This window comes from Gopherus evgoodei, chromosome 2, assembly GCF_007399415.2.
Source record: "Gopherus evgoodei ecotype Sinaloan lineage chromosome 2, rGopEvg1_v1.p, whole genome shotgun sequence".
In the NCBI taxonomy this organism is placed as follows: Eukaryota; Metazoa; Chordata; order Testudines; family Testudinidae; genus Gopherus; species Gopherus evgoodei.
This window is the reverse complement of record NC_044323.1, coordinates 46,844,612-46,869,594: the sequence shown is the minus strand read 5'-3', so window position 1 is coordinate 46,869,594 and position 24,983 is coordinate 46,844,612. Positions and strand designations below refer to the sequence as shown.

General features: G+C 45.7%; 1 protein-coding gene across 2 annotated transcripts in view; it reads left to right on the top strand.

The window, feature by feature from the left end:
- Nucleotides 1-24,983, top strand: part of CALCR (calcitonin receptor) — a 242,922-nt gene that overhangs the window by 48,980 nt on the left and 168,959 nt on the right. The gene's annotated exons all lie outside the window — the stretch shown is intronic.

Here is a 24,983-nt window from a genome sequence, read left to right as displayed (position 1 = left end):
TAGTGCACTTTACTATTCACATCCCTTTAATGTGCTTTGCTGGCACTTTGTAGACCAGAAGTGGGCAAACTACAGCCCCAGGGCCACATCCGGCCCTCCAGACATTTTAATCCGGCCCTTGAGCTCCCGCTGGGAAGTGGGGTCTGGGGCTTGCCCTGCTCTGGTGCTCCAGCTGGGGAGTGGAGTCAGGCTCTTGCCCCACTCTGCACAGCTCCTGGAAGCAGCAGCACATCCCCACTCCAGCTCTTACACGTAGGGGCAGCCAGAGGGCTTCTCAGACTGCCCCCCCAAGCACCCTTCCCAGCTCCCATTGGCTGGGAACCACAGCCAATGGAAGCTGCAGGGGCGGCGTCTGCACACAGGGCAGCACACAGAGCCGCATGGCTGTGCCTCCACATAGGAGCTGGAGGAGGACATGCCGCTGTTTCTAGGAGCGTCTTGAGGTAAGTGCTGCCAGGAGCCTGCCCCCCTAACTCCCTCCCGTTCCCCAACACCCTGCCCTAGTCCTGATCCCCCTCCTGCCCTCCGAACCCCTCAGTCCCAGCCCAGAGCACCCTCCTATACCCCCAACCCTCATCCCCAGCCACACCCCAGAGCCCGCACTCCCAGCTGGAGCCCTCAAGCCCTTCTGCACCCCAACCCACAATTTTATGAGCATTCAGGGCCTGCCATACAATTTCCATACCCAGATGTGGCCTTCAGGCAAAAAAGTTTGCGCCTCCCCCCCCACCCCCGAGTGTAGACTGGCAATTGGTTTTCAATAAGATAAGGCAAAATATGTTTTTTTTTAAATACTCTAATTGTACTGTTAACAACCTGAGCTGAGGGAATGTTAGTATTAGCACACAGACAGATTTGACTGTAAATGAGTTTGTGGATTTGGGTGGATTTTTAAAAATTTTATTTTCAGAATAAATAAAATCTCCAGGTTGCTCATTCAGTTACAGCGTTCACAATGAAGATTTTCACAGACAGGTTGTCACTGAACTCTTCTGAACACTATAATGGGCAGATAAATGACTTTAAATAGATCTCCCTCGCATCCTGGCAGCATTTTGAATGTGCTGGTCTAAGGGCCCATTATAGAAGACCCTGTAATGCACAAGCCATGAAAAGGGGCTAGACGACACGCTGATTCTGTACAATTTAACATTTAATTTTTAGGCTACAGCCTTTGGTTGTTTCTAGAAACTATTTAAGACCAAAAAATTAATCCCCATTACACCTTCTAATACATAGCATCTTTCTTACTAAATTCCACATTCGTTGTGTGATCCTTCTGTAGCAAGGACAGCTTGAAGCATTTTTCTTTGTGTCCTTACTTCTCAGTAATGCATTTCAATGACTAAACAAACATTCTACTTTGGCAGAAAAGAAGTTTAATGTCTGATGTGGGAGCATATTCCTACAGACAGCTGTGTGAGAGAGAATGACACTGCTCACAAATTCCAAAACCTAAATTACAAAGAATGTGAAGCCTGATTGGATGTGAGGAGATGATAATAGTTCTTGAAAAGCATGTTTGGCTTCAAAAGGTTGTTTAAAATCTACATCAGAGGTTCTCCAACTGGTTCATTGAGCACTTGGTGGTGTTCTCATGGTGCTATCTCGCCTCCTTGTTTAGAGCCACTAAATCACACTAAAGAACATCTGAAAATACTTTAAATATGTTCCTAATATTGTTTTTCCATGTAAACAATTGCCGTGGTTACTATAGGAATGTAGTGTGATAATGAGGAGGGGAATTGGTCTGTGAGATTGTGTAGGAGAGGAATTTGGGTCTGTGATATAATGAATGGGAGGGGAGTTTGTCTGTCAGATTGTGAATGGGAGAGGAGATGTCTATGAGAGCCTCGTTATATTAAAATGTGGCCCTCCCATGAAAAAAACATTATCTGGATTAACAATAAGGACTGAGCAAGTGCAGAAGGTTGGGAACAGTTGCAAAGTTAGCCTTTCTAGCCTGGTAATCTCATTAATTTCTGATGAATAAATAAATTGTGAGTTCTCAATAAGAGTGACAAATTCTTCTGTATTCTCCTTCCTTTAATCCATGTCTCCTCCCCTATTCTTAGGGCCCAATCAAATTCACAGTCTATTCTGATGAATTTCATGGTCAGAGGGTTTTAAAATTGGTCAGTTTCAGGATTTCAGATGTTTACATCTGAAATTTCAGGGTGTTGTAACCGTGGGGGGTTGCAAAGTTGTTGTAGGGAGGGTCCCGTGATTGCCACCCTCACTTCAGAGATGGTCTCTGAAGGCAGCAGCCTCCGAGCTTCTCTGCAGTTAGAGGAGGTTCCTGGAGGTGTGTAGGATCTTCCCTGTGCTGCTGCAGGAGTCCTGGGGAAAGAAGCCCCGAACCTGGGAGTCCCGAGCCCCGGCTGCTGCCACGGGGTTGAAGCCTCAAGCCTGGGCTGCCCCGAGCTCTGGCTGGAGTGACTGGGTGTGTGTGTGCAGAAGCCCCAAGCCCTGGCTGCCCCTCGCTCCAGCTGGTGTGGCAGGGGTGGAGCTGCTGGGGGAAGAAGCCCCAAACTCAGCGTTCGGAGCTGTGGCAGTAGCTGCCAGGAGTGAGTGGAAATGGAAGCTCAAAGCCCAGCTCCCGAGCTGCTGCAGTGCAGAAGTGAGGGTATACCACACTCATTTCTGTGCTGCCTCTGAAAGTGGGTCTGATCTCCCCTCCAAGAACAACCATGCAGAGTAAGGACAATTCCTGTCCATCCCCAGCATGTCCGGACTAGCAGCTAGGAGCCCTGGGCTCCCAGCAGCAGGGGAAATCAGATTTCACAGAAAAGGGCTGATTTCACGGTCCATGACATGTTTTTCACGGCCGGGAAAGTGGTAGGGCCCTACCTATTCTTGTCCATTTCTCATAGTTTCCTTCATCTATCTCTATTCTGTGGCTAAGAAATGTTACATCCACCTCTGTAGTTATTAAAATAAAACAAATCCTTTTTGTTATACCATATTTTATCCAGAGATGGGTTGAAGAGAAGGTGTTAGGATCCAGATTAGATTTAAGATAGGGCCTGAGGTTGGATTAGATTGTGCTGAAACAGCAAGAGCTGTGTTGTGGTCAACAAAGAAAATGTAAATTTTCTATCATTTTTATTACACTCATATTAAAATGTATGGACAGAAAGAAAGTTCTGGATGGCTTCCTATCATCTGTTTTATTACCTCAAATTACCAGTGATCAAGACAAGACAAGAATTTAATTATAGGATTGATTTTCATTGTTTTATAATGAATCATGTACGCTCATGATCTGAATGACCTCTCACCTGCCCTCTATTGATGAACTGGGGATAAAGGTCTCATGAGCAGACTGTATTCACGTAGACACACCTACTTTGTCTAGGTGATCAGCCGACAAATCTGCTCTGCCATAAATATCAATTTTGGCTGTTGTGGGTTAAAATTCACTTAAGGGGTAATGAAATTTTGTTCTCCTTATTGTATGACTAAAGGGCATCAGAACTGTACTTAATATGCCCTAATTGAGGGGGTCACCCTAACTGTAACCTCGCTCACTGAGTGTGAGGTAGTCATGCCAAACCCAGATAAAAAACAAAGGGGGAATGGGTAAGACTAGGTATTTCTATTTAATAGGTTCTGTTCAAAAGGTCTTAAATGCTATTGATCCTCTTCCTCCAGACTTTCAAGTTAGAGCTGATTAGACACAGTTGACAGTACTTGTTTTGTGTCAGTGATCACTACAGCTGACATCAGTGATAAGCTGGCAGAAGTAAGGTTCTCCACTATCTGGTGAAATCTCTAAGAGCTGAAATCACTAAGAACTGGGCTAGGTGGTAGAACCTGAGAATACAGCTAAAGGCAGTAAAGAATTGTAGCTAAAGGCAGTAAAGCTGGCTGGTGGGCAGCAATAGTGGCAAACTGCGACAGCAGCTGCAAAGGCAGAGGCGTCACTTCCCTCAGGAGCTGGACATGAATCCACCTGAACGTACCCTGGATTCTGGAACTTTACTGACTGGACAACAAACCATAAGTGGGGTACAGCAGAAAAGGAGAGTGGCGCGCTAAAAAGGATGGTCATCCATTGGACTTTCATTCCACAAGGTGAGAAATTGATGCAAAGGACCACTGCTCACGATACTGTGAGGGGATGCATGTTTACTTACTGTTTTAATACTTTTGAATGTTGCTGCAGTGTGTTCCCAAATTAATAGTGTTCTCTCTACTCTTAATAAAAGTTTTCTTATACACACTTAGTGTTTGCAAGTGGGGAAGCATTACCTGTCAGAGATATCCAGGCGTGGTATTTAGTTTCCCAGATTTCTCGAGATAGTTCTGCTTTGTAATGTTAAGAGGAACCCCTAGATGTTGAACCCAATTTTTTGTTCTGCTGGCATCACCTGGCAGAAAGGGCACAATAACAATGTACGCAGGGTAAAAAATTTAATGAATATCAACATAGACATTGTTATATCATTTCACAATCATGGCCAAACGGTACTCTGTTTGTTAATTGCAGAAGGAGTTCTTTTTGAAATTAACTTGATGAAAAACATTGTGGAAATACGTCACTCTTTTGCATATCGTAAATATCATCAGTTCAAAAAGTCTTCTAGTGAGAGATCTGCTGCCACAATTTTATAATCAAAGGGCCAGATTACCTGGTCCACTAGGACATCTTTGTACCAGGAACCAGCAAAAAACTGCCCTAAAACTGGAGGATCTAGCCAGTGGAAAATTACCCTTGCATGAGGCAATCCTCAGGTGATGTAGAGGCAGGAGAGTGGCATATATGCCAGACTCATCATGGTTTACAGTATAGTGAAAGTAACTGAGGGAAAAGGGTTGAACCCTGGCTGTCAGAATGGCCCAGTCCATAGCAGGAGACCAGCCCAGCACAGAATCACCTTTCTCTCCTATACCAGGTTTTGCACAGGGTCAGTTCAAACTTTGGTCCAATATTAATAAGACTGCCTCAAGTTCAATTCAGAAAGCCATTTACTATGAACAGTGGAAACGAGGCATTAAATTGCATTGAAACTGATCTTAATCTTCTTGTACAGCTAATGATTAGCATCCAGTATGGCTGGATTATTAGGTTCTAGTTGCAATGTTAGATGCAGTTCTAAGAAAGAGGTTATTTTACCCAGAAGAACTGTTTGAACTTTTCAGGAGCTGCAGAATAAAATTAACGGTAACCCTTGATCCCATTCATTAAAATGTATCAGTTAGATGCTAATTCTCACCAGAAGACAAAAAAAAATAGCTTAATAATGTGCTGCAAAATGTTCGTGATATCTGAGTTAACTGTTTCACAGCAAGTGATTTTATGATATTTAAAAAGCATTTTGAGCATGCTGGTTTATAGAAATGCTACTGTATGGTTATTTCCTTATCTTTCATTAGCAACATCATTATCTCATTGTAATTAGTACCAATTAATATGATTTTTGTGGTTCATTTATGAATTTTCAAGCTGGGAAAAATTGGAACTTAACAATTAATTGTTTCTCTGAGGAGTAGCAGAAGTAGACTGAAAACATATAATGACATTTGTTATGTTTTTTTGATTATACATTATAATTTAATATTATATTATAATTTATATAACTCCATCACCACTATGGATAATGTTGTAAAATATTAAAACCAGAATTAGCTGGGGATTATATATTAGGCAGTATAATTAGGAGATAACATAAATTTCAGGATGCAGAACTGACCAACAGTTTACTAGCTGCATAGAAGAGGTGCGTTTATGACCACTATTTTGATAGTCAGTGAGTCAGAGGGAGGTGGCTGGCCACTTTATATAGGTGGAGGAGAGTACCTGAGGTCGAATATGAGGATGGCTCAATGTAGCTGGAGGAATGATATCAAAGAAGCAATATTTATAAGAAGAGATGAGCAAGGGGAAGATAAAATGAGAGAAACCATTCTCCAGTAGTGGGGAGGGGAAGGGTTTTGGCCTGTACATCTTTGTACAAAAAGATGAAAACACTCTCTGTACTGTTAGCTGTATTTATTATTTTTGCTCTGGAGATGCCCACAATGTGCTATGTGGCATTAAACTCACACAGGTGGACACAACCTATGTCCCAGATAAGACAGTCTTACAATTTTACAGTCTGAGAAGAAATAGATCTTAATTGATACAGTTTTTAGGGCAGAGGTTGTCTCTGATGTTTTTGTGTTTGAACAGTGCCTAGCACAATGGGGACCCATTCTTGATAGGCCATTAGGACTTACTACTATACTAATATGATGAAGAAAAATATATGAAGGGCTATGGCTGAAATATGTTTTTGTTTTTTTATGTGTATCTATTATTATATACACAAAAGAAAGTTCATAATCATGATTAAGGTTGCAAAGTCAAAACTCTGAAGAGTTGGAAAATTCCAGAATTACAGTGGTCCATGCAATTTACTTTACATGCAATTTTAAGGACCAGGCTCATAATTAACATTTGACTAAACTGTCAATTATTTTCAGTTCTATTTTTTTTTTAGTCTCCCCAAGCATGTCAGATTAAATATATTTTGATTATGATATGGATTTCCCTACAGCACCATTCAAACCCAAATTCAAATGTGTGGCAGGGATGGTTAAATACACATTAACTTTAGAAACTGCATTAATTTCAGACCTTAACATTAGCTTCTAAAATTCTGTTATATGGTGGAGTTGATCAAAAAAGAAACTTTATAAGGAATGGCCAAGAAAGAAAGATGAAGAAAGAACAGAAACTGAACATTTGAAGCTAAAATAAAAAGATATTGTAAGTTATTCATACAGTATGATTTAGAGAGATTCTACTGGGAATAGGTTACAAAATCTTTTGACATTTTATCTTCAGTGTGGAGTTATCATTGGAGTAGAAACAGCCTATATGGCTCAGATTTCTCTAATGAATGTTCCGAGCATAAAGCTTCCTTCTCTCATTATAGTTCCGGTTATTATTATTTAATTAGATATAAATTACTGTGACAAGAACACTAAAACATTCAGCAAGCATGTCAAAAGATTCTGTACAGAACACATTGGTATCTATGGAATGAGCATATTTCAACTGTTACAAAAAAATAACTGCCTGCTGAATTTGCCATGGAAGATATGTTTTCTCACTACCTTTATCTACAGAGAACATAGAAGGCCTGGACAAAAATGTCTTTGTTTAGCCTTGTGCTTATGTCCTGTTGTAAAACTGCATAGAAGAAGAACAATTTTGATAACTTTCTTATGTCACAGGGCCCACATAAAAGCTTCATTGACTTTAATGGCTGGTTAAATGGGCTGAGCTGGAAAATTTGCTTAAGATTTTCCGCTTACATGCACAGCTCTTTAACAGGGCACATAAGTAAATATAATGAGAGTCTGCGTAGCCTAGTGGAACTAGAAATTGAGTGATAAGAGTTCCAGTCACAGATTTACCCGTGGTCTGATGTACGGCATTGGGCAAGTCATGTAATCTGTCAGTTCCCTTGTTTGAAAAATTGTAATATTTACCTACCTGCCTTGTTCACTGGATTGTTGTGATTATATACACCTAAGATCTGGGACTAACTTTTGATCCCATTAGTCCATTCTGTTTTCCACTATATTAATTTATGTGCTCTTAGTCACAGCTGTGCCACCCCAAAGAAGTAGATAGGAGATATCCGAGAGGGGATATTACTGCTCTCTATAAAAACAACGGGGGTAAATGCCAAAGAAGGGAAATAGCTATTTAAGCTAAAGGACAATGTTGGCACAAAAATAAATAACAAACTGACCATGAACAAATTTAGGCTGAAAATTAGAAGGAGATTTCTAACCAGCAGAGGAGCAAGGTTCTGGAACAGCTCCCAATAGGCATAGTGGGGCTGTGACGGGTTTGATCACAGAACCCCCCTGGGAGCTGCCACCCAGTGTGCCAAGATTACTTCTACTCCTGCTTTCCCTGCCAGCTCAGGACTCCAGCACCCTGTCTTGCTGAGCCAGACACTCCCCTCTGCTCCAACAAAGACCCAGGATCTGAATTACTTGCCCCAAAGCTGCAGGTTTACCTGAAAGCAGCTCACAGAAGTGCTCCTGTCTTTAACATTCAGATGCCCAACTCCCAGTGGGGTCTAAATCCAAATAAATCCATTTTACCCTGCATAAAGCTTACACAGGGTAAACTCATAAATTTTTCACCCTCTGTAACACTGATAGAGAGATATGCACAGTTTTTTGCTCCCCCAGGTATTAACACATACTCTGAGTTAATTAATAAGTAAAAAGTGATTTTATTAAATACAGAAAGTAGGATTTAAGTGGTTCCAAGTAGTAACAGACAGAACAAAGTAAGTCACCAGCAAAATAAAATAAAATGTGCAAATCTATTTCTAATCAAACTGAATACAGATAATCTCACCCTCAGAGATGCTTCAGTAATTTTTTTCCTCAGATTGGACACCTTCCAGGCCTAGGCACAATTCTTTCCCCTGGTACAGTTCTTGTTCCAGCTCAGGTGGCAGCTAGGAGATTCCTCATGATGGCTCCTCTTCCCTTTTGTTCTGTTCCACCCATTTATATATCTTTTGCATAAGGTGGGAATCCTTTGTCCCTCTCTGGGTTCCCACCTTCTCCTTCTCAATAGAAAGACACCAGGTTAAAGATGGATTCCAGTTCATGTGACATGATCACGTCACTGCAAGACTTCATTGTACACTTGCCAGCACACACGTATTCGGGAAGACTTACAGGTAAAACACAACCATCTGCAGACAATTGTCCTGGTTGATGGGAGTCATCAAGATTCCAAACCACCATTAATGGCCCACACTTTGCATAATTACATAGACCCTCAGAGTTATATTTCATATTTTTAGTTTCAGGTACAAGAGTGATACATTTATAAAAATAGGATGATCCCACTCAGTAGATTATAAGCTTTGTAATGATACCATACAAGAGATCTTTTGCATGAAACATATTCTAGTTATGTTATTGTTGATTACAGATTACTCTCGCCCCTTGCTCCACCAATATGGTCACCAGGTGCCCGTTATCTACCGGGTAATGAGCGTTGGGGAAGGGCGGAGGTTCGATCACTGGATGCCTGGGGGGGGGTATCAAGTGCCCAAGGGCAGTGACGGAGAACACGCAAGCAATCACTCTTAGTGTTTAAGAGAATAGGGGTTTATTAAATGAATCACAGATAATGATAAGGGAGAACACGATCAGTTACATCTGGGGCTTACAACACACTACCAAAGCAAATAATACAAATACTGCAATTACAAATAAAAGCTGGCCCTGGTATTTCTCTAAGTCCCAATAGTTATCTAAATCATTCCAGGGGTTAGTAGAAGTGATATTGGTGCTATTAGTAATCATAAGTGCAGCAACTAATTTCCCTAAATAAATTGTGAGGCGTAACTGATCCCCCTTGCTTTCGAGATTTCCTGGTCAGCGGGTTTCCCCTAGCAGGAGTCTCGGGGCGGCTGGAATCAGTCTTAGCCTCTTACCTATCAGTACAGAATACTTAACAGCTAATTATACTTACACATACAAACCACAAAAGTTTCATTACGGCCGGCAAACGGTTAGGCTTCAGGAAACGCGTGAGCCGAGAGAGCCTGCAGCAGGGTGATCAGGCCTGGATACGGTTTCGACAGGAATTCGGGGGCTCTCCGCCCGTCCCCGGGAGGGGACCGGCAATATATAGTCAATTTGTCGTCAGAGTCTGTGATAAGCCAATTGGGGGGTCGCGAGTGGTAAATGCCCATACAAGGGAGGCAGTGGGCCCCAACGTCCCTACCCAGGAAGCTACTGTTGTCAGGGGAACTTTGTCCCTCCAGGCTAGCTGACCACAAGGCTGCTTTTCCTGTTGCAAGTTCTGCTTTCTGAGCAACTACGTGACCAGTGGCAGTTCTGAGGGGTGGGGGAGAAATCCGTTGGGGGATGGAGGCCGGAGCACCCGTAGTCTGGCCCTGGGGCCCCACTTGGGGGTCTAACATGCCCCCATGCTCCGGCCGACAACACCCCACGTACCTAAACCTCAGTGTCTGAGTCAGCATCCGCCCCTACGAGCGGACGTTTCTCAGTAGCCGAGGCAATAAGGGCACTTCCCACCATCCGCCGAACACAGGCCTTAACAAAAGCGCACCCAAGGCAGAGGAGGCAGAGGCCCACCACAAGCGACACAAAAAGGGATTGAAAATAAGCCTTATAGGCTCCAAGGCCCAACCACTCCAGCCATGACCAAAAGCGGAAGGTCTCTCTGGACTCACGCACAGCGGTTCCTAAGGCCTTAAGATCATCAATTACTTCAGTTAAGTTTCCAGAAATAGAAGAAAGAGAGATACAGCACTTATCTTTAAACTGGGGATACATAGATACAAGGGTTTCACAAAAATCCCGTGATTGTAACAAAAATTGTATCATTAAGCGATTCTGAAAAGTATAATCTGCTAATTCACCTAGCCGCTGATTAACTAAAGTAAAGCCTTTTGCAGTAGTATTAGCTAGCGTTTCAATAGCCAGTGATTGGAATAATACTTGCTCACGCAATAACATGTACCCCACGGGGTTGAACGAGACCACTGAAGAAACCATAGAGGACAACGCCCCCTTCGCCCTTTCCCACCATCCCCAGGAACGTCGAACCCTCCCGGCTGAACTGGGCTGCCAGGTCTTAACATAAACACCGCCCCCTTTTATCAGGAGAGAGCCAATAGTACATATGCCTTTGGGGTTGGGGGGGAGTGCCGCAAAGGCAACCTCGCCACATAGCCAGAAATGACCGGGCCGTAATCTGTTTAAAACCCAATTAGAATAAAAATAGGTGTGTTTAAGAGGGTTAAAAAAGGTGCTAAAGGGTGGGGCCCAGACATCTATTTCCACGACAGTTGCGTTGACTATTGGCAAGGGGGTGTCCCGGTCCATAACAACGTCACCGTAAGACACGTTGCCATAGACAAGGGTTTGGGAACAATTCGGATACGTGCCGACCCAATGAGGTGAGTCTGACCGGTTTTTATGTCCCTCCCTGCCGTAAAATGCCCAACAATGGGACGCCATGGGTCTCTGTGCAGGTGACAAGGGGAGTGGGTCCCTGCAGCGTGCTCTAGTTCTATTAAAAATAGGGAAAACGAGAGGGGAAATGGGGTTAAAAAGGTCATTCGTGCAACCTGTCCACTGCGCGGTAGGGAGCCACTGAGCTGAGGGGGAAGAGCAATTAAGGGGACCATCAATACTACTAAAGTTAAACACTAACGGCAATAAATCAAACAAAGGCCTATTTACAGACAGCTTGTTAGAACATGCAAGGCAGTTATCAGTGGTCAGCGAAGATAAGTCGATGTTTCCTCCCAGGGCTTCCTGGATCCAATAGGCTGCAAACAGAAGCTGATGGGCATTTTCGCCCACAGGATACCGTCTCAGGTTCAGCAGAGGTGGGCCCCTCCGATCGTCGTTCTGGCTTCCTGCCACTATGGCAAACTGTAAGACAGAACAGAAGGCGGCCTTATTGGCCCCCGTTAGTTCGCTCCTGACTCAGAACGTTTGCTTATCCAGTTGTGGTGGACTAAGGTGTGGGTGCCCTGGGCATCCACAACCGTATAGGTATTGGGATATTTACCTGCACTTACAATTTGTGCAGCGTAGGGTTCCCGGCGACCTGAGGCCTGTGGCTCAGCCACCCAGACTAGTTGGTCGGGGTGATATACAGGAGTCCAGGGACCTCTAGGTCTGGGGCTGATCTCCGGCCAACGAGAATAGTTTGCATTGAGGGAGATAAGAACCTGGGGTAATAGCGCACTCCAGCCCTTATAGTCATCGTTGGGATTAACTGAACGTATCATGGTTTTCAGAACCCCGATTTTCCGCTCTACAACACCGTTACTTTCGGGGTGATACTTCAAGTGAATATGGAGGGAAGCCCCCCATCCCAGCACTAATGCTTCAAAGCGTTTGCTGGTAAACGGGGGTCCTCCATCTGCTTGAACCTCGGAGGGCACACCCCATGCTGCAGCTACCTGTTGCAGCGCCCCAGCCACGGCCGCAGCCGTGGTGGTATTCAGGGGAATGCAGTGAGTTTGACGGGAGCCCAAATCTACCACTACCAGAGCCTTAGGGTGGCGACGGGCTCCGGGTAGGGGTCCCATTAAATCTATTTGCCACACCGCGCCAGGAGGGAAGTACTCTGCAGCGTACGCCCACCGCTCGTAGCGCGGGCGGTTTTGGGACTTGATTTGTGCACACTTATGGCAGGCCTGCACGACTCTTTCGCAGTCCTGCCTCCGTACCTCAGGCTTTCCCTGAGCACCTAGGGCTAACTGATTGTATAGGCGGCCGCTAGGCAAATGCCCCCAATCCTCATGAAGCCATTGGAGGAATGGGTCGGTGTTAAGCTGGGGCCGTTGCCCCAGGCACACTTGGGGTGGTGCCTGAATTTCCCTCATTCTGTGATCCAATTCGGAGTGGAGGGGGTTAGAGTCAGGACGATGTGACGGGCAATGGGTTACGAACCAGGGCCGTGGGAACTTACGTATGAGGTCAAAAATAGTTTCCCACAGGGGCGTAAATGCTGTGGGGTTAGCCTCTCCCGTGAGGATGCTGAGACAAAATTGTGAGTCTATACCCAGCACGACCTGAGCAGAAACGGAATGGGCCTGGGTAACGTGCTGGGCAGCGAGAAGAACCCCATGTACTTCGCTATGCTGGGCCGATGAACCCGGGGGAAGGAGGTCAACCTGGAAGTGGTCGCATTTAGCACAGAGGACACCTGCCCGGGGGGTCGGGGAAGTGCCCCCATCAGATACAATCCAGGGGTCATATTTTGTTTCTATACACAGGGGCTCCGAGGCTATTGGGAATCGGACATCGTTTGGCAGCGATTTAAGCGTCCATTCCCGCCACGTGATCTCCCCCACATAACACAGCTGTTGCCACGTTAGGCTAGTTCCATGAAAACTGGGAGGGGGCAACCGCGTGAGCCATGGAATGAGGTGTACCTCAGGGCCAATCAGGGTTCCCTTACTAGATAGCGGGGCCCAAATGCGTGCCTCACCTGCGGCTAGTAACATGAGTCCTATGGGCCCGTATCGATATTGAGGGCCCTTGAGCCGTCGGGCCCAGTTATAGACCGGTCGCCCGTCCTGTGATACTGAGTACCCATAGTGATGTTGTGTAAAGAAAAGGGTGATGGTGAAAGGTGAGTCCCTTTTGTATCGGGCCAGCCGTGGGTTAGAGGCAAACCAAGTGGCTATTCGTTCCAGGCTTTTTTGGGCTTCAGGACTCCATATTTCCCGTTTCCGTTTGGACGAGAGGGGTTCCTGGATCACCTCCAGGTCTACAAGGTGTTTATCTGGGATGAAGTGTCGGTGATAATTAATTAAGCCTAGAAGTCTCTGTAGTTGCTTTTTATTCTCGGGCGGGTCTGTTACCCAAGGATCTAGAATCCCCGAGGTGGGTTGGCCACAGTCGTAGGGGTCATAATGTTGGCCTAAGAAGGAAAAGCTTTGAGAGGGCACAAGGTGGCTTTTTGCTTCATTAATTCGCCACCCATTGGCCTTTAGTTCAGCTACCACGGCGTTAGTTACGTGCTGAACTATGTGTTCGTTGGGCCCGATTACAATTATGTCGTCCACATAGGCTAAAATGGTGGTGCCCCCAGTGGCTTTTACTCCTTTTAAGGTTTTCGCGAGGGCGGCCGTTGCCAAGGCTGGGGAATTACAGAACCCCTGAGGGCACACCTTCCACTGGTACTGCGCGCCCTGGAAAGCGAAATTTAAGATTTGGGGTTTGTCCTCCAAAGGGATTTGATAGAACATATCCTTTAAATCTAGGGTGCAGGCCCACCTCCCACTGGCATCGCTTAGCTGCTGCCGTATTTCTGGAATGGTGGCTGGGCCTGCAAACGGGAGGTGTCGGACTCGGCTATTTGCCTGCCTATAATCAATTACCAATCGAAATTCAGAGGGGTTGCCGGGCTTGGGAATTCCCCAGCCGGGAGATAGATAGTTGGACGCGGTCGCCTGTACTATCCGTCCCTCCTTTAACAACTGGTCGAGCAGCTGCTTAATGAGGGGGATGCCTTCAGGCTTCGTGGGAATAGGGGAAAATTTCCATGAACTGTTATTAACAAGTTCGGGGCTATAAGGGGGGGGGTCATCAGGTGACAGGGCGACGGGCAGGGCCTGACAGACCTGTTTTTGTAACCGCAATCGTTTTATATCCCCAACCCCCAACAAATTTGTTCCTCCCAACAAAGCCTTTACCTTTCGCTTGTACCCCTTATGAATTAAAGTAAAGCTGACTACAGGCTTTTCTTCAATACTGTTAAGACCCTGAACAAACATAGTAGAACTTGTGGGTACGTGGGGCACATCGGGTTTTATAACGGAGATTTGAGCTCCGGTGTCCAACAGAAAGGATACAGGGGTGTAAGGGGGTTTGGGACCAGCTACTAACAGGGTGTGGTATGGTCGGTCATCCCAAGTCTCTGTGGAGGCCGGGGCGCACCCGGCCTCTACTCGTTTTTTGTCCTCAAATAGTCATCCCAATCCTTCCATCCCAACTGCTTTCCCAAATCTTGCTGTTGGGTATCAGACATCTTCCGCAATGCCTCCTTGGGGATCCCCTTATGTAATAGGAACCCGAAAAGTGCTCTTTCAGCCTTGGTTCGTTCAGGGTGTTTAGGCTGACCCTTATTAACAGGGTTCTCAGCTGGAAGGGCTGAAATGGGATTCTTCGGGGTCGGTGGCATTCGGAGCCGGGACACGGCCTCATATAAGGTAATTAGAGGCTCCCCGACCCAACCATGTAATAATAGGGATCCCCCTGTGTCAATCGGTGGTGCGCTATCTATGACTAGGTCCACTGCGTCCCTAGTGACCGGGATCAGGGTAGGGTCCGCGACATAATTGAATGGAACAGGATCCTGTTGTTGTTGCTGGGTTAAGTTCAACGGGGTCGCTTGTGCATCCCACAGTACGATAGATGCCCCGGCAATAGCCCAGATAATCTCGTGGGGTGTATTTATGCTGCCGGGAGGCACAACCAATCCCTTAAGGGTGCCTTTCATGGCCATGGCGGCCGCGGCCGGGGTGGTGAGCGGCCAGACCCCATTTCTTAAGAGGTGGTGGCCCGTGAACCCGCCTGCCCAGCTGGACGTTTTAGCCAGAACAGCGGCTTCGTCCCTGTCTACCGTCTCTGCCCCGTGATCCAGGGCCAGACGACCCAGCCACACTAGGGGCGCCTCGCCCTCCTTTCGCTTTGTATCTGCTAAGAATTCCTTCAACTCTGCCTTAGTGCGGGTTCGCCATTCGGTGGTCGTAACCGTCTGGCCTGTATTAGAATCCACCTTACTTTTGGTGATAGCAACGGGCATTGCCTCCATCTGCCTCTCCTGCTCAGGCGCAGGTGGGGCTGAGGGGAGAGCAGGGGGGAGAGCAGGGTAGATCGAAGCGGGAGCTTCATAGGGGGGTGGGCTTTTACCAGCCTGACTCCCGTCCTCCTGCTCCTTGCCACTTATCTCACTTTCTGCACTGTCAGTACCGCTCGCAGCGGCTTGTTTAGCAGCAAACATAGTGCCTCCATGAAGGACCGCACAGAGGTCCAGCGCTTTGTTAAGTGCACTGAACAAGACCGTGGACACGTCCTCCGACTTAAACTCGTCTGGTCTAAGTTTCTTTGTCCGCCTGGTCTGCTCTAATTCCTGCAGTAACTGGGCTAGCAACCCGTGGGCAGGATCACCTGGCTGTACCCGGGGCGGGGGTATGAGTTTAGAAACGGTGGCCCCGGATTTCTTTAGGATACGGCTACACTCCTTCCAAATGCCTGATGGTGTCTCAGTCCGACTAGTTTCCGCAACCCCCGTGCACTGGGGTTGCAGGGAACCATCAGCCGGCTGACACTTAAAGGAGGGATGGCAGTGGAGGAGGCATCCTACGGCAGGCAGGGTTAATGAGGTAGTATAGCTTTTCGACCCTGACCCTGACTCTATAGTACAAACCCAATCTAGGGTGGGCCTCGCAGACTGTCTGCTGGCCACTTGGTGAAATTGTAAGTGTTGAAATTGCTCGAGCTCAGATTGTTCACGGTCCCCACTACACCACGGGCACCGACCCTCCCGAAGGCATCCTGTTCGTGACGCCATGTTGATTACAGATTACTCTCGCCCCTTGCTCCACCAATATGGTCACCAGGTGCCCGTTATCTACCGGGTAATGAGCGTTGGGGAAGGGCGGAGGTTCGATCACTGGATGCCTGGGGGGGGGTATCAAGTGCCCAAGGGCAGTGACGGAGAACACGCAAGCAATCACTCTTAGTGTTTAAGAGAATAGGGGTTTATTAAATGAATCACAGATAATGATAAGGGAGAACACGATCAGTTACATCTGGGGCTTACAACACACTACCAAAGCAAATAATACAAATACTGCAATTACAAATAAAAGCTGGCCCTGGTATTTCTCTAAGTCCCAATAGTTATCTAAATCATTCCAGGGGTTAGTAGAAGTGATATTGGTGCTATTAGTAATCATAAGTGCAGCAACTAATTTCCCTAAATAAATTGTGAGGCGTAACTGATCCCCCTTGCTTTCGAGATTTCCTGGTCAGCGGGTTTCCCCTAGCAGGAGTCTCGGGGCGGCTGGAATCAGTCTTAGCCTCTTACCTATCAGTACAGAATACTTAACAGCTAATTATACTTACACATACAAACCACAAAAGTTTCATTACGGCCGGCAAACGGTTAGGCTTCAGGAAACGCGTGAGCCGAGAGAGCCTGCAGCAGGGTGATCAGGCCTGGATACGGTTTCGACAGGAATTCGGGGGCTCTCCGCCCGTCCCCGGGAGGGGACCGGCAATATATAGTCAATTTGTCGTCAGAGTCTGTGATAAGCCAATTGGGGGGTCGCGAGTGGTAAATGCCCATACAAGGGAGGCAGTGGGCCCCAACGTCCCTACCCAGGAAGCTACTGTTGTCAGGGGAACTTTGTCCCTCCAGGCTAGCTGACCACAAGGCTGCTTTTCCTGTTGCAAGTTCTGCTTTCTGAGCAACTACGTGACCAGTGGCAGTTCTGAGGGGTGGGGGAGAAATCCGTTGGGGGATGGAGGCCGGAGCACCCGTAGTCTGGCCCTGGGGCCCCACTTGGGGGTCTAACAGTTATATTCACTCATTAGCATATTTTAATAAAACCATATAGACTGCAACGGCACAGGGGCAAACAACTCAATTAGTTTTAAGATGGAGTTTAAGTTGTTATTGAACAATATTATATGATGGGGTTACCTGCTGTAGCAGGGAACTGAATTCAGTGACCTAGGAGGCCCCTTCTGATCCTACATTATATGATCCTGTTTAAGTAGAGAATCTTTGCAGATGTTTCTGCATTAATTATGGGAAAGTTTATTAACAGACAAAGTCCACTCTCATTAATACGCATACAACACCATCAACTTCCTTGGGTATAACACAGGTATAACAGCAGATTTTATACAATAAACAAATCTTATGCTCAATCTGATAATTTTGGCAAACACGTCCCTTTCCTTTTGTGATTTCAGCACACAAATAAGGAAGATATGTGGCACAGAGGACTGAAAATCAGAATTTTCATCCTGGGGAAAATTATGATATTTCAAGATTTGTTTGTCATGAACTAGAACTTAAAGTCAATTTATCAAAACGGCTTGGGGAACCGAAAGTTCCAAAGAATTTTGATTCGGAGATATCAATGTTCCATTTCAAAATTTTTGAAGAAAACAAAACTTTTGATATTCCCAAATCAAAATATTTTGTTTCAGTTTGTTGAATTTAATTAAAACATTTCAATTTGGTTAGGTTCACCTTTGCTGTCATGGTAGTTTGGGTGCCTCATGCCTTCATTCTCCTGTATGGATTATTTCCCCTAGCCAAACTATATATCCCATGATGCACTGCCATGCACTAATGGCATCTGAACTCATTCAATGCCTACGTTTTTCAAAGTAAAAATTCTCTGGACACCTAAGTTTCTGCGTCTGAGCATGTGCACTGCTGCTTCCCTCTTGGTATCTGGACGCCTCTCTCTTATCTAAGCCCCAGAGTGATTCACAAACCAGGGAAAGACAAGTGTTCAGTTGTCTACCAATCCACTGGGTGACCTCTGAGGACTCCTTCAGCCTCTCCTGTTGAAGCTGTTCCACTGTGGATATATAATCAGAGTCATTGGGCCAGAGAGAGAAAGAGAGAGAGTCAGAATGACTCTGTAGTCCAGTGTTTAGGGCATCCAGCTGGTGGGCAAGAGATCCTGGCTCAAGTTCTTCTGCTCCGCCCACTCTTTCATTATTTATCCACAGTTTTAACAGGAGACCCTGAGGGAGCCCCACGTCACAATATCCCATATGTCAGTGGTTAGGGAACTCTCCTGAAAGGTGGGAGAATTCTGTTCAAATCCTTTCTCTCCCTCTGCCAGGGAGGGGTGGATTGAACCTGGGTTTCCCACATTCCAAGTGAGTTCTCTAAACATTGAGCTAAAAGTATTAAGATAGGCACTGGTGACACCACCACCTCCACTGGACTTTTGTGTGGAGCAGGGCAGGTGCCTAAGTCATTCTCATAAGAAGCTATGTAGGCACCTGAGTCAGGAGAGGGGTTTCCATTCATGGCTTGCTATCAGAGCTCTCCACAACCTGGACTTAGGCACCTATCTCCAGGAAAGAGTCAGGGCTTAGCACAAGAGCACTTCTAACAGCTTACTTTAGGCAAGGCGCTACCTAGCTTGCTGGCTTTTGTAGATCATATTCCAAGGCCACTATCTTACCCCATTAACTGTATAGGGAGCCTGGGCATCTAACTCATCTTTCTGGATCGCAGTGCTGTTCCGTGTGTGTGTGTGTGTGTGTGTGTGTTTTGTGACATTCAGCATTGCAACAACTAAATACTTCATGGAGTCCACCCAGAGACTCCCTGTTGTGGGGGCATGCCCTGTAGCATCCCCTGCTAGCCTGCTGTGGTGCTGCAGGTGCTCCCTCAGTTTCCCTCTCACTCTACACAGTCCCAAAGGGTATAAGACAAAATTCCCCTGCTGGTCTTCTACTTTATTAAATACAAATAAACCTGAAATAAAGTCTCTCTCCTTGGCTTAGTGGTTGCACAACACTCTTCCTTGAGGCCTGGAGTTCTCAGTTCTGGCCTCTCTGGCCTGTGGTCTCTCACCTTGGCTCAGAGGCTACACAACTTTTCTCCTTGGGGGCTGAGAAGAGGTTCTGTCTCTGAGAGCACCTCTCTGCCACTGAGCCCTGATGGCTTTTCACCAGGCTCAGGTGCTTATTCAATGAACTCCCTAGATAGGTTTATTTCCCTTAAATTAACTCCTCATGGGTAGCCTGACCCCAGACTCCCCTTCAAGGAGCCAGCAACCCCATGAGTCTCCTTTCTTTTCCTTTTGTCTTGACCTTTTCCTCCTTGTCCTCCAGTTATGTTAATTATTTCCTGGTTGTCTAGACCATACTGTTTAAGGATATCAGCAGTGATTTGCTGTGTGTGTGTGTATAGTAATATCCATCTTCTAATATGTGTCTTGCCAATATTGTAACAGTCCAGGCTCCAAAACCGAAGCCTTAGTAATACTCTGTGGAATATAAAATTCTACTATTCCAATGCTGGAACTTGAGTAATAAGCATAATTTATGAATGCCAGTGAGGACAGTATTCAAAAGCTGAGCGGATTGATTACATCGGTTGAGAACTTAGTTCCTCTGTAGCACTCCTTCAGGGCATGTCAGGCCATGTACTCAGGCTCCAGTCATTCAGGTTGGGCCTCCCATATCACTGGCCCAAATACAGAAACTCTGTTTTTGTTTTAAATCAGTGAAATTTAGGAGCCTAAATACCTTGGAAGATATGGGTCTGTATGCTTTACATGTTGCAGAGCCTTGTTCCAGAGGGGGCCCCTCTGTTTTCCTATGATGAGGATAGGATTTGTGAGTCACCCACCAGAGGACTAAGTGTTGGTATGATTGGGTAAGAGGCTAGTGGAGCAACCTCAGGACTGTCATAGCAGTCGTAGAGTATTTCACAGCTTACTGAGGGAGTATCCTTCGTTCATTCTCAAACAGAACCTTCCTGTACATTGGCCCAGCTACTCAGTCTATGGTATGTGGGGGTTGGGAGATACAGCCTTACATAACTTGGCAACAGATCTTTTACAGTGGCTGTCGCTTTAAATCAGCTATGTGAAGCTATTCAGTCCCTTTTCAGTGCCATTTAACAATATGAAGCACTGTCATGAACAACATAGAGCAGGAGGGGAATATCTCTGTAGGAGTGTGGCTCTTCTTCACATGGTGCTATACTGTAGTGTTCTGCCAAAATCAGAGAGTAAGGTGTAGATTTAAAAAAAATATTTAGGCATTGCTGCCCTCAGCATTGCAACACTTCACTGATATAAAAGCCTAAATCTCATTTTAAAATAATTTCTCAATGAGAGTTAGTCTCTGAAGTGCCTAAATCCCTTTTGAAAATGAGATGTAGGCTCCTAAATCAATTAGGCATTGTAACACTGACTGCAGATTGATTACATCTGTTGATTGTAATTATTTTTAAAAATCTGGGCCTTAATGTCTACACAATTTTCCAAAGAGGAACCAGCCCAAGATTTATCGTAAAGCAGGGGTTGGCAACCTCTGGCACGCGGCTCGCCAGGGTAAGCACCCTGGCGGGCCGGGCCAGTTTGTTTACCTGCCACGTCATCAGGTTCGGCTGGTAGCGGCACCCACTGGCAGCGGTTCACTGTCTCAGGCTAATGGGGGTGGTGGGAAGCCATGGCCAGCACGTCCCTCGCCCGCGCTGCTTCTAGCCGCCCCCATTGGCCTGGGACAGCGAACCGTGGCGAGTGGAAGCAGTGATCGGCCAAACCTGCCGGCATGGCAGGTAAACAAATTGGCCCGGCCCGCCAGGGTGCTTTCCTTGGTAAGCCGTGTGCCAGAGGTTGCCGACCCCTGTTGCAAAGCATGTTTTTCACATGTAGGCTGGATTTTGGCTGATGGTGTTTTCCTTATTGTACTAGCAAATTCATCTTGCTCTTTCTTCTTCACATATGGCATTTATACTAAATTTAGGGATCCATTCATGCATGTGCTATGAGGAAAAATGAATCAACATCTGAATTAGAGAATCTGCTCTTTATTCCAGTAGTGTTCGGTATACTAACAAGAAACTAAGATCACAAATTGTCAATATCATTATTCAGAATATAACCCAAATTCCTATGAATCCCATGTCTACACTCAGCTGGAACACCATGGGTGGTGGAGGTCTGCTTTCGTCTTGGAAAGGAACAGAGAAGGAAGTTCTCAGTGAAAGGATCCACCTCACACTACCTTAATCCAAATCTCACCATCTTCAGTGCTTACTGCAAGTCACACTTGTTTGAACACATACTTTAGTAATCACAGTAGTGCAGAAGGAATCAGCTACAAGTATCCTAGCACATTTAGGAACTGGCTTAAAAGGAAAAAGGAGGACAGCTAATTTTGAAGTAACTTTAATTAATGTGAGGCATTCAAATGTTACACTGCTGAGCCCCATAGAAAGGTCTAAATATAAATGAAGTGTTCAAGATTTTTGGTTTTCATAAAGAAAGAATTCTTGTGTCCTTCCAATGCTGTGATTGTCACTCTGCCTCTATGCCAGTGCTGGGCAACTTGGGTCCGACGGGCTGCATACAGCCTATCAGGGTAATCTGACTGTGGGCTGCGAGACATTTTGCTGACATTGACTATCTGCAGGCATGGCCCACTGCAGCTCCCAGTGGCCGTGGTTCTCTGTTCCCAGCCAATGGGAGCTGTGGGAAGTGGCAGCCAGCACGTCCCTGCGGCCCACTGCTTCCTGGGAATGGCAAACTGTGGCCACTGGGAGCTGCATAGGGCCGTGCCTGTGGACAGTCAGCAAAATGTCTCACGACCTGCAATCAGATTACCCTGATGGGCTGCAGGTTGCCCACCATTGCTCTAAACTCTGTACTTAGGCTTCTGGAATAGGGAAACTGCTGTCATAGTCATGATTTGTATAAACAAGCTGGACATTGATGGTTTTCTTAGGCCTGGTCTACACTAGAAAATTAGGTTGTTTTAACTTTGTTGGTCAGGGGTCTGAAAAATCCACATCCCTGAGCAGCACAGTTAATCCAACCTAGCTAGGACCAGGTCAACAGAAGAATTCTTTTGTCAACCTAGTTACCACCTCTTGGGGAGTTGGATTACCTATACCGAAAGAAGAATACTTGCTGTTGGCATAAGTAGTGTCTACACTAAAGTGCTGTTCCACTGAAGCACTTTAAGTGTAGACACTCCCTGACTCACTTGGTTGGGATGCACAAAGGTACTAAACCTCCCACTTAGGCCCCTAAATCTTGAGTTTGGTCATTTTGGCTTTGCTGCAATCCACAAAACTCCCGCCAAACCTTGTGGCTCCTTTATTCACTCAGTTCCTAAATTTTTCAGAATAAAAGTTCCCTAGGTGCCTATGTTCCTGCCTGTGAGCATGTGTATGGCTGCCTCCCTGGAGGCATCTGGATGCCTATCTCCTGCCTAAGCCCCAAAGTGATTCACAAACCAAAGGAAGATAGACAGTTGAACACCCAAGTCATGCACAAGGCCCAATCTGGTACATGGCCTCTGAGCACACCTACCAGATTGGGTGCCATTCAAAATCTAGTTAGAGATGGAAGAGGCAGTGGTTGAGGCACAGGGTAACTAAGGGTTACAGGGATTTCCTGGGTCTGGTATCTACATACTGGTTGACCAAAGAACGTCATGTGAGGTCTCTACTGTAAGCTTGCGTCACACAGGTTCTCATAATCGTGTATTATATGTATGGATAATATGTAAGGAGTTGTGTGTATATATACTGTTGTTGGCATCCTTTTATCTGCGAGAGACGGTAGGAATTGCAGCCTCTGATGTAGATGGTTTGCAATGTCTCATGTGACTGAATAGTCCAATCCAAGATTTGCCTGCTCTTTGGCAGTTAATGCTAATATATTTACCTTGGTTTGAAGCTGCTTGCTTTCTATGGGCTCTTTTCTCTTCAAGCTGTAGGAGCTAGCTCCTGTCATGGACTTTGATACCCTGATGGAGACAATGGCGCCACTTGTTACAATCATTTGCCAAGATTTCCCATTGGTCAGGATCAATTCCAAATTCCTTCATATCTCGCTTGCATGTGTCTCTATAGCGAAGCTTGAAATGTTCTGTTGCTCTTATTCCCTCTGATATCTCCCCGTATAGCAGGTCCTTGGCTATGCATCCGTCTTCCAATCTACTCAGATGGCCCAGCCAGTGCAATCCTCTTTGCTTGAGTGGGGTTGTCACTGTTGGAAAATTTGCCCTTTGAAGAACCTCTGCATTGGTGACTTTATCTTGCCATTTGGTGTTGAGCATGCTGTGTAAACAATGTAGGTAGAAACTGTTCAACCTTTTCTCCTGATGAGCATAAGTTGTCCATGTTTCCCCACCATACATGAGAGTGCTGAGGACGCAAGCTTGGTACACTAGCAGTTTGACCTTGATGGTAAGCTTTGAGTTGTTCCATGCCCTTTTAGTTAGTTTGCTAAATGTGGTGGCAGCCTTCCAATGTGAACTTTTAGTTCTTCATCCAGTGAGAGGTTGGTGGTTACTGTAGAACTGTTGGACTACCTGTAGCTGGTTTGCATGTAAGGTAATTGAAGGATCTTGTGGAACCCCTTTTCCTAATACAACCATTTTCTTGGTGCTGATCGAGAGAGGAAATGCCTGACAGGTACTTGAAAGGCAGTCCATGAGTTCTTGTAGTAGATCTTCATTGTGGGCTATAAGGGCAGCACCATCAGCAAATAAAAGTTCCCTGATTAGCAGCTTTTTGACTTTGGTCTTTGACTTAAGTCAGGACAGGTTGAAGAGCTTCTGTCATAAACAGATAGCTAAGGGTTAATGTCTCTTTCACCTAGAAAGGAGTAACCTGAAACACCTGACCAGAGGACCAATCAGGAAACAAGACTTTTTCAAATCTGGGTGGAGGGAAGTTTTGGGGTGTGAGTTCTTTGTTCTTTGTCTGGTATCTGACCCTCTCGGCTCTGAGAGTGATTTTTCTATCTCCAGGCTTTCTAATCTTCTGTTTCCAAGTTTTAAGTACAAGGATAGTAAGACAATAGGTTTATATTGTTTTCTTTTGTATTTACATGTGTGTAGTTGCTGAAATGTTTTAAATTGTATTCTTTTTGGATAAGGCTGTTTATTCATTTTTCTTTTAAGCAATTGACTCTGTATATTGTCAACTTGATACAGAGCCTATTTTTAATGTCCTTTTTTCTTTCTTTTTATATAAAGCTTTCTTTTTAAGACCTGTTGGAGTTTTTCTCTAGGTGGGACTCCAGGGAATTGAGTCTGCAGCTCACCAAGGAATTGGTGGGAGGAAGAAGTCAAGGGGAAAATCTCTTTGTGTTAGATTTACTAAGCCTGACTTTGCATACCCTCTGGGTAAGGGGGAAGAGAGATTAGCTCTCTCGGTACTTGTGTTTCCAGGACTGGAGGCAGGGAATCTCCTAGGGTCATCCAGGGAGGGGAGCCTGGGAGGAAGTAACCAGGAAACAAGGGGAGGGGATTATTTCCCTTTGTTGTAAGACTCAAGGCATCTGAGTCTGGGGGTCCCTCAGGGAAGGTTTTGGGGAGACCACAGTGAGCTAGGCACTGTATAAATCCCTGACTGGTGGCAGCGTTATCAGGTCCAAGCTGGTAACTGAGCTTGGAGGTTTTCATGCTAACACCCATAATTTGGACGCTAAGGTCCAGATCTGGAAAAAAATGTTATGACATGGTGTGCAGTGGTGGGATAGATAGAATCCAGAAACCAGTAGAAATATTATTTTCTTAAGGTGGATGCTATCCAAAAGTGGCCTGTCCCATAGTCAAAGAAACAGGTCCAATCCTTCTTAGGCTTGGCCGGGTACTACAGGCGATTTGTACCACACTACAGCCAAATCGCTGCCCCACTGACCGACTTGACCAAAAAGACC